The 9,605-nt window shown below is 44.6% G+C and overlaps 1 long non-coding RNA gene across 1 annotated transcript; it reads left to right on the plus strand.

Annotated features, from left to right (window-relative positions):
* The first annotated feature begins 4,144 nt into the window (after positions 1 to 4,144).
* On the plus strand, positions 4,145 to 7,051 carry LOC126528509 (uncharacterized). Its single transcript, XR_007599044.3, has 3 exons — positions 4,145 to 4,405; positions 5,973 to 6,137; positions 6,927 to 7,051. It is a non-coding gene; the product is annotated as an uncharacterized lncRNA (long non-coding RNA).
* Positions 7,052 to 9,605: the final 2,554 nt, after the last annotated feature.

The raw sequence follows: 9,605 nt of genomic DNA on the forward strand, positions 1-9,605 counted from the left end.
AAACAGCGTGAAAAAGACGAGGACACAAGGAACCAAATACCACAGACAAGCGCTGAAAATCAACGTATTTGCAAACAAGGATGAACCAAGCGCGACAGCTGGGAAGCCAACAGAGATGCAATTGACTTCTTAAAATAAAATAATAATAATAATAAAAAGCTTTCTAGACTTTTGCGCGAAGCACGCCATATAATGGGAGATTCCGGATTAATTTTGACCACCTGGTGTACTGGACGCGCACCCAATGAACCGGTGTGCGATTGTTCTTGCACTTCACCCCCGTTTAAATGCGTGCAGCCACCGCGGCCGGGATTCGAACCCGCGACCTTGTGCTTAGCAGCGCAACGCCATAGCCCCTGCATAAGCAACACGGTGGCTAATGGACTCCTTTAATGAACGATGACGCTCTTCTAAGCGAGCATCGAGGCGCCAGCAGCCCAGACGAGAGCGGCATTCGATACAAAGTGTGCCAAACTTGCAGGGGAAGTGTACGCGCGCGTTGGCCCGCTGCTGTCGGGTGCTGGCGCACATTTTTCATTGCTGCTAGCTGTATGTATACGTGTGCCACCTGTTGGCTCTCAAACCGCGTCTGCGGCGGCACACAGTGTGCCGAACTTTCAGCGGGAACGTGCTGGAGGGCGTCAGCATAAGTGTTGTTCGATAGAGGCCGACAATGACGCTCTCAAATGTTCATTTCTGAAAATTACTCGTCGGTTTTTTTTTTTGTGCGTTCCTGTATGCTCCGCAACAAGCGAAACTCGGACGTCACACCGTTTCTAACAACTTAGACAACTTGAACGAAGCCATCTTCTGCCACATTCTTTGAAAATCGCCTCCAATGTCTTAGCTACGCATAGTACAGTTACAGAACCGCTGGGCTGCCCACGTGCGGAACGACTCTCTCATCCTCATCTAACGGTTCTCCGCGCCCATAGGTAGATACGATAAACATCCCCGTGTCAGATAGACAGACAGAAGAGCGGGCAGGCATGCAGGCGGGTGAACGGACATATGTGTAACCAGGCCTGCTGGAGGCCCATCGGGGCGATGATGCCGCATCGATTACTGCTGGTTACTGCCGGGTAAGTATGAGGTACACGCATGGCCGCATACCGATAACAAAGAATGCCAAGTCCTTCTATCAAACCTGGATTTTACATTGTACTGATGTGAGAGAATCGGCAGGAGATGCGGCGACGTGCGTCTACTCGTAGCATGCAGTCAAAAATCAACAGTCATCATCACTTAATACGGCTATGAAGCGAACACAACACACCCCTAAAGGTATTATTATATTATTATTATTATTATTATTATTATTATTATTATTATTGTTATTATTATTATTATTATTATCATTATTTGACATATACGCAATGATCTGACGCACACAAAGCTGAAGCATCCCAAATCGGCCGTCTTTTTCGCAGGGAAAGGCCTTCGTCATGCAGTGGACATAAAATTGGATGACGATGACAATGATGATCCCAGCAATTGCACCTGGCCATTACTTTCAGTATCAGCTGGCCCCCTTTTAAGGAGTCGAGACGGCTTACTGCTCTCTCACTCGACTCCAATCTGCATCAAATTGTGAATTTTGCCCTACTATGAGGCGGCAGCATACAAGAACTTCTGCTTACAGCTTGTCATGACGGCATCTCAAATGTAACGGTAATGCCAGGCCATATAGCCACCCAGCCTTCTTAAATTATCTGTTTCACTTACATTAAAGAGACACTAAAGATAAACACTCAATCAGTTTAGACAAAGTATTTCTTTGGGGTTATCTTTGATAATTTCACGGTAATAGGTCGACTATTAGAGGAGAAAACATAGGTCCCATCCTTTTCTTTTTTTCGCGCCGAATCACCAGCGCTGCTACGTCACTGTGACAGCACTAATTTTAAGCTACGGACGAAATAAAGAAATCGGCAAGGAGCAAGCAGGCCGCAATACCGCGACCAACGTCACGTTCCAGTAGCTTCGAAATTCTCGCGCTATCTTCTCGTAACGTCAGGGACTAAATACAGTTAATCGCTGAAAACAATGTATACAATGCATTGTAAAGTAACTAAAGGTTCAATCTAGCGAAGTTTGACAACATTTGCTGAACAATTAATTTATCATATTTGTTCAGAAAATGTCCTCGAAGCTCACTAGGTCGACACGAGGATATACTCCGAAATTCGCAACGTCACACCGAAGTACCGGCGCGGCGGTTAATACGTCGAATTACAAAGACAGAAAAATTCGTCCTTCATTTTGTACTGCAATAGTTAATCTCTTTCCTGTGAACCTTAAAAATAGAGTGCATAAACTAACCTTGTATTACTCGATCTTTACACATTCCTCTAAACGCCGGTGATCCTGGAGACCTTAGGTCCTAGCCCCTCTCCTCCAACACGGCTGCCGCACGACACTTCAACCCAACTTTTCAGTGAGCGAACACAGTAGGGCACCGTCGGGCATTGTGTTAAAAAGGATAGCAGTGATGATTTCAGCACTTCATTTTGGACCGAAAACATAAATACGCACCACGTTCAGCTATGTATGGTCTAAAATTCCCTTCATGGCGCTTAGGTCACATGATCCTAAGGCATACTTTCAAGTAATTAAAGATAAAGAAAAATACCCAGGCCGTAGCAGGTATCGAACGCACGCGCATCTGATTGAGAGTTGAATGTCTGAACCACAGTTTCAACGCTTTGTCCCTGACTGTTTTCCCTTTATTAGATGGAAGTAAACATTCTACATTGCGCTCAGGTCAGTTCGGTCGGCTTTGTCCAGTAATCATTTTTAACTTTGATACAAAAAGAAAATATGTATTTTGCCGTCCGAGTGCGAAGAAAAAAAAACCTGTCTTCACGAAAAAAACATGGACACGCCCGGTGTTACGATCCGCGCAACGTTCCAGCTCACTTTTCCCTTGTCGAGCTAATTTCCCTCCTCTGCGAGAAAACGTCACCCTTATGGCCCCTGCCGCGTCCTGAACTGACCCGGGCCACAAAGCGAGCCACGAAGGGGAACAGAACGTTGACGTTACAACTCGACAGGAGCACAAAAGACTGCGGCGAACATTCAGGCACCGACAGCCGACAACCAAGAAACCCTGGAGGTTTCTCTGGAGGTTGGGACCCCGTGTTGACCAGAATAACCGCTCGGCACTCTGGTCGAGTCACCAGCCACGTACCAATGACGTAGATGTAGAGCCTAGATGTTGGTGGCACATACCTACTCCGGGGTATTGGCCAAGAACCGGGTAGTTCCGGCTCGGGGATGTAAATGTGTTTGTCCTGGTTTTCATCGTCCGGGAGCCCCCGCCTTCGTCGTCGTCTGGTGATTCCTGCGGTGAAAGCCACATCACCTATTCGCGAATTTTGGTGAATCTGCATTTTGGTTAACTCCCAAAGAAAAAGTGCTGCGGCGACAGCCATGGGAATATTTAGTGATAGAGTATGCGTAAATAGCATTGATTCTAATTAATTATTACAAACTGTGACCGCTATAATGAGGAGAGAAAAGATTCGCGATAACAGAACATTGCACAATATTGCACTGTACAAATGTTTACACCCTTAAGGGTGTTTTCTTGTCGCACTGGCGTGAATAATTACTATACCCTTAACTTGAGGGCCTTACGAAAATTTATAGCGGACGACAACGGAGCTCTAACTAGAGGTGCGATGACAAAAGACGCAGTTGAAGACTATGTAATCATAATGACAGCCTTGGGCGCACAGAAATATCAGACAGGAGAGTTTCGTATTTCTCCCTGTGAAATTCTCCTGTCGGATATTTCTGTGCGTCCAACGCCGTCCGAATAGTTACATAATTTTCCACCACGTCTTTTGTCATCGCCCGTCTAGTTAGAGCAACCATGTGACAATGCTTCACCGTTCTGCCGCTGCACTCATGCACAGGTTTTACGATTACTGTCCAAGAACACGCCGAGGGTTTTCGCCCGAAGTTTTCCCTTTTGTCAATCCCCGCTTTCCGAGCAATTCTGGAGCATTCTCGTGTGGCAGAAACATCAACAAGTAAGGGAACCTGCAACCACTCGCGGACACTGCACGCCGCAGTGGCCCGCCGCGCGCACGCCGACCGAAGCGCTACTGGTGGCGACCTCGCTCAGAACTCGCGGGAGAGCAAGCAGCCGTCCACTGCAGTCGTCTGCGTCGTCGCTCGTGTGACTCCGCTTCGTTCACGTTCTCGGCGAGAAATAAGCAGCGTCCGTCGCACGTGTGCGGTGGGCGAAACTTCAAGGCATGTCAAATAACAATTGCTGCGTGGTGGGGTGCTCAAACACTTACAAAAACTCGCCGGCGACACGGTTTTATTCGTTCCCCGCGAGGCCTCATGAGCGGGAGCGACGGAATCAATGGATCGCCGCCGTTCGGCGTGGAAGGTGAGCCCCTTCTTCATTTTCTGCGTTAATGGTTGCTTCTTGCGCTCACGCTTTCGTTCTGAGATCTTTGTGTGTGCTGCTCTCGATCATGTCGACACGGGCACGCGACGAAGTTCATCACGACGTGCCCATGTTTTGATTCGGTTCGGCCGCAGTGCAGCATGCTGGTTAAAGGCGTTCCGCTTAGGTTCTGAATGCCGCTTGCCGCATCATTACCATGTTGCTCTTTCTCAGGCGCACAAGTGCACGAACTCATCGTGTTGTGTGTGTTAAAGCTGCTGAAGCTCCTTCCAAGCACTGATTTTGTTGGGTTTATGTGGCCCGTTAAGAAGCTGTAGCTCGGGTGCTCCTATCTAAATACATGTAAAAATAGAATTCGTTTTTCTCGGCAACCACTGCACCAAATTTGGCGAGGTTTGTTGCATTCAAATTAAAAACTTTCATTCTAGTGACTCTTGCTTTAGAATTTTTCATTTAGGTGGTGAATTTTTTATGAAAATGTGGCGAAAATTGAACATTTTCAGAAAACAAAACTATAAAGTTTACGACTCTGTAAATCGGCAATGCACAATGATACCACAATTCTGTGCATTGCAGCTAATAGTACATCTAAAGCGGACAAAATTGGTATGTTACATATGAATCACAAAAGAATTATTAATTTGAAAATAGAGCTTTACACAACCCTTGTACACAATGTAACAAGTTCACGTACGTAATATGAAATGACACATCGAATTTGTCCGCTTTCAATGATCTAATAAATGCCGTTTACAGAACCGCGATGTCTGTTTTGATGCAGAGCTATGAATTTGTAAACTGCGTGCTTCTATTTTTTTTTTTTTTTGAAGCTTTCGTATTTTAGGAAATTATTTAAACAAAATTCAGACCCTAAATCGAAATTCCGCTTCCAGCAATCAGTAGAATCTAACTTTCTCTCTCAAGTGCAACAAATTTCAATAAATTCGGTTCAGGGGTTATCCCAGAAGAGCATTTTTCTGTTTTACATGCATTTGAATAGGCGGCACCGGAGTTGGGCCCAAGCTGAAGCTTCCTCTTAAATCGGCGCGCCAGCACAGTTGAGGAGTTCATGTTTCTGGATCTATCCTATGTGTGGTTTCGCGCTTGCTGACCGCTGTTAATTTCTTCGTAGATAACTGTCGATTTTTTTTAAAATACGAGGTCGTTACCTCGCCTCATTTGTAATGGAGTTAAATCACGCTGTGTTGTTTCGGAATGATTACAGACAAACGCTTCTTTAACAGCTTCATTATTTTCGCACGCGAATATATTCGGTGTTATGGTTGCTTGGAAAATGCGTTAGAAAAGATGTAAGGTTGCTGTTACCTGCAGCATGTGCTGTTGCTGTTAGATTTTCGCAGAAAAATTCGCATCATGTTTGAGAAGGCATTGGTTTCCTATTGTCTGAACAGAGTTGCCACGCAGTGCTAATTCTTATTCTTTCTTAATGTATTTTGCGGTGTAGGCGTGCAATGCCTGGTCGCGTTCTGTGTGCTTGCATTTCGTGCATGTTGTGATGGACATTCTTGCGTATCGGTTCATTTAGTACAGACGGCAGTCCGTGGCAGCCTACCAAGCACAGCAGGATCTGCAGCAGTCACTTTGTAAATGGCGAGAAGTCGGACTATCAGAGAAGCCCTGCCTATCTGCCAACCTTGTTTCCAAGTGTGTACAGGTCCACTAATGTTGCTGCTGCACACAGGTATGAAAGGTAAATGCTAAGTACAGTGCTCAATGTATGTGTAAAGGAAATAAATTTATTACTGTGTGTAGCAGGAATCATCAATCACCAACCTCCTTAAGTCTGCTGCAGGACATTCTTCTGCAACTGTCCATACCGTGCACCTTAAATGTTCCCTCTACACCTGTGAATTTCCTTTTCTCGTCTCTCCGCTTAGTCTTCTGCTTCTCTTCTCTAGCTATCCCATCTCTTTCGCAAATAGACCACCTTTTATCTGTTCTATGCATTACACCATAACTAGTGGCAATCATAACTAAATACAGATTCAATCAAGGAGTCTGTTTAAAACCAGTAACAGATAATTAGAATCGAAAGATGTATTTAAGCAACAAGTCCTTCACGTTGCAAGGAAGGTTACTGTACAGCAAAAGTTTTGTTTTGCATGCACACATGCTCTCCTTCTAAAGTGGAGATAATGTTAAGAATACTTTTGGTTTTATACTTGTGCTTTCACTGCATGTGACAGTCAAGGTTATCTGGTCTCTCTAAATTTAGGTTTTGAAAATCTGCTGCCTTTATTTTAATACAGTAGTTATTGTGACATTCTAATATTGGAATTATAAATGGTCTGGACAACTCTTCTTGCCATCAGTATAAAATTTCTCCCATTAGGAGCATTGTTCCAGCTACATTTATGGTACACAAATGCCACCTGTTAACTTTGCCAAGGTACACATGTTGTTTGTATGAATAGGCTTGTTTACTCTGAACAAGTACAATCTCTTTAGTGCATCACTGATTTTGCTTAATATCATGCAGGCTCCGGTCACGTGAGCAGCACAAACAACGCACATGGGGCTGTGTGTTGCCAGTTCCTGACGACCAAGAATGCGATGCTGCGACTACAGAGCACACAAGTGTAGGTATCCCCTTATCTGGGCAGATTACAACGTTTTTAGGACTTAAAACTGTTTGCTATTGTAGTGTCCAACATGCACAACTTGAGCAGAGACACACACAAAGTTACACAAGCACTCACTACGAACTGTTTATTGCCACAAACAGAAGCCAACCTTTATGCCTTGATGTCCTTGTGTACCTTTATTATAAACAAATATTTTAAGCATTCCTCGACAAGGTAATGTTATAAGCTAAAATACTTTTATAGACTTCTAATAGCTGACCCTACAACTTAAATAGGAACAATCTTTAGTGCTAACTAAATCACAGTGGCAGTCGTTCACCTACGGTGTTACCAGGGGCTGAACATATCTGGATGTTGCTTAGAGCAATAAGAATGCTTTTTAACACGCCATACAGCTACCAGTGTATTGAAAATTTTCAGGATGGCTTTCCCCAAAACAAGAGCTGAGAGCAGCTCCATTCTCTGTCTCTGAAAGAAGGTCTGCCCCTAAAAACAAATGTCACAGTCTCGGTGTAGATGAAGCATGCACTTGAATATGCAGCAATTCCTATTGCATGCCTGATATGGCCATGCAACGCATTTTGTAACAGCCGTTCATAGCAGTAATTCTATGATGTCTAGTAACCAGGAAATTCGGTGTTTCGGGAAAGATCAGGCAAATGTCAGAAAATTTCTGAGTACTCGGAAAAATTTCGCTTCAGTGTTATGACGAGGCGTACAAGCATTTTATTGATGCTGGTAGTGCCAACGTGCCACAATGTTTCTCAACTTCGAATCACAGTCGCAGCACCGACAACGCGAAAGGATGCGCCATGGTCGTCATGGTTACAGCTTATTATGGCAAAGCATGTCTCGCTTTGTAATTCCGAAACAAAACAAATGATGCAACACGTTTTTTTTTTCCATATGCGTACATTAGTTTAAGTCAGTAGGCTTAATTTGGACAATTTTAAAGAAGCTCGAGAATGGCCTTCTCTTAAAAAATATATTTTAAGATGCCGCTAATTTAACAATACACTCAAGCTTGAGCGCTTCTCGTGAATTTTTGGTGTGGCCTAGGGCGTCAAACTTTGCGTCAAACTTCAATGACTTTTATGGCAACAGCCTGACAAAATTTTAGAACGTTTTCTTCGCGGAAATGGAGAAAAAGATTTAAACGTTGACCCATATTGCGCAATGTCCCATTGCGGTTACAAAGAGTATAACCGCTATGATGGAGAGAAAAAATATACCTCGCAAATGGGACATTGTACAATATTGGCCAACGTTTAGGTATTTTTCTTCCCATCATAGTGGTTATACTCTGTAATAGTTATTTATAATCAATGCTATTAACCCGTGCTCTTATTGTCATATATATTTAGAGCCGTATATAGCCACACCACTTTTTCTTTGGTAGCTAACCAAAACGCGGATTCGGCGAAATTCGCAAGGAGCGTTGTCTACTGACCGGGAGGTTCCATATTTTGTTCATGAAGACGAATTTCTTGCTCGTAAAAATAAGACTGATTTTGTTTTCCAGAGCACTCAGACAGCAATATTTATTTTTTGATCAAAACTAAAAATGGTCACCGGACACGGACGACCGGACTTAACACGAAAATACGAATACGAAATAATACGAAAAAACTCCGTGCCCTTCCACTCTGTGAAGAAGGATAACCAGCAAAGCTGTGTATGTTGGCTCCTTAATGGCGAACCTCCGCCGCGGGTCGGCCCGGTAATGCACTATCTTCGGGATTTTTTCTACGCGCGAACAGGATCGCGGGGAAAGTAGCCCTTAATAGCTCCGCTGTAAAAACAAAGCAATATCCTAGGGAAAACACTTTTTTTTTTCTACGTGGGGCATCGAAATTCTGTCCCAATTTGTGTGCACCGTACATCCGCCAGACATTCAAATTTGGCACGTTCGCTATGTTAACAAGTTCAACCAGGATTCGACACGTTTGCAGCTTACTTTCCGGATGTGCCTTCTACTTCTAAGCAAGGTTGGCATTTGGGCGAGTTGGCATGGATTCATTATGAAATTAGGTCGCAGTGGAACCTACCGTCGAACCTCAATAAACCTACACAAATATAACATGTGATCAGATTAAGCGTTTATTGACGAGTGTTACCTACAGGCAGCACACCAGAAATAAAATTAGATAGCAGCTCTTAAGCAGGAGACACACGGTAAGATTCGGCGTCCGATCCGACCTGCGGCGCCGCATGGTCCGGCATGCGGCATACGACGATTCGGGGCACACGGTGCGTGCATCCGAAAGATCGAGCGGCGCGTAAGCTCCGCCCAGATACATACCCCCAACTTGGCTTCATATCCACGTCGAGAAACGCAATATAAACAACTCTGCACAACACTGCTTCGCTTTACGCGAACACTGTCAATAAAATTACGCCCCTGCGAGTGGTGGAACACTTCACGACGGCGCGTTGTCCACTGACGGCTCCGCCAACAGCCAGCAATAGGGCCGGTAGGCCTAGCTAGGCGGACGCTGCGGCCGACGGCGCTGACGATCCAACGCGAGCTCGTCAAAGAGCGCTTATTTTTGCCGAAACAATTAACACTGTAC

The sequence above is a fragment of the Dermacentor andersoni genome, chromosome 9 (assembly GCF_023375885.2).
Source record: "Dermacentor andersoni chromosome 9, qqDerAnde1_hic_scaffold, whole genome shotgun sequence".
NCBI classification, from domain to species: domain Eukaryota; kingdom Metazoa; phylum Arthropoda; class Arachnida; order Ixodida; family Ixodidae; genus Dermacentor; species Dermacentor andersoni.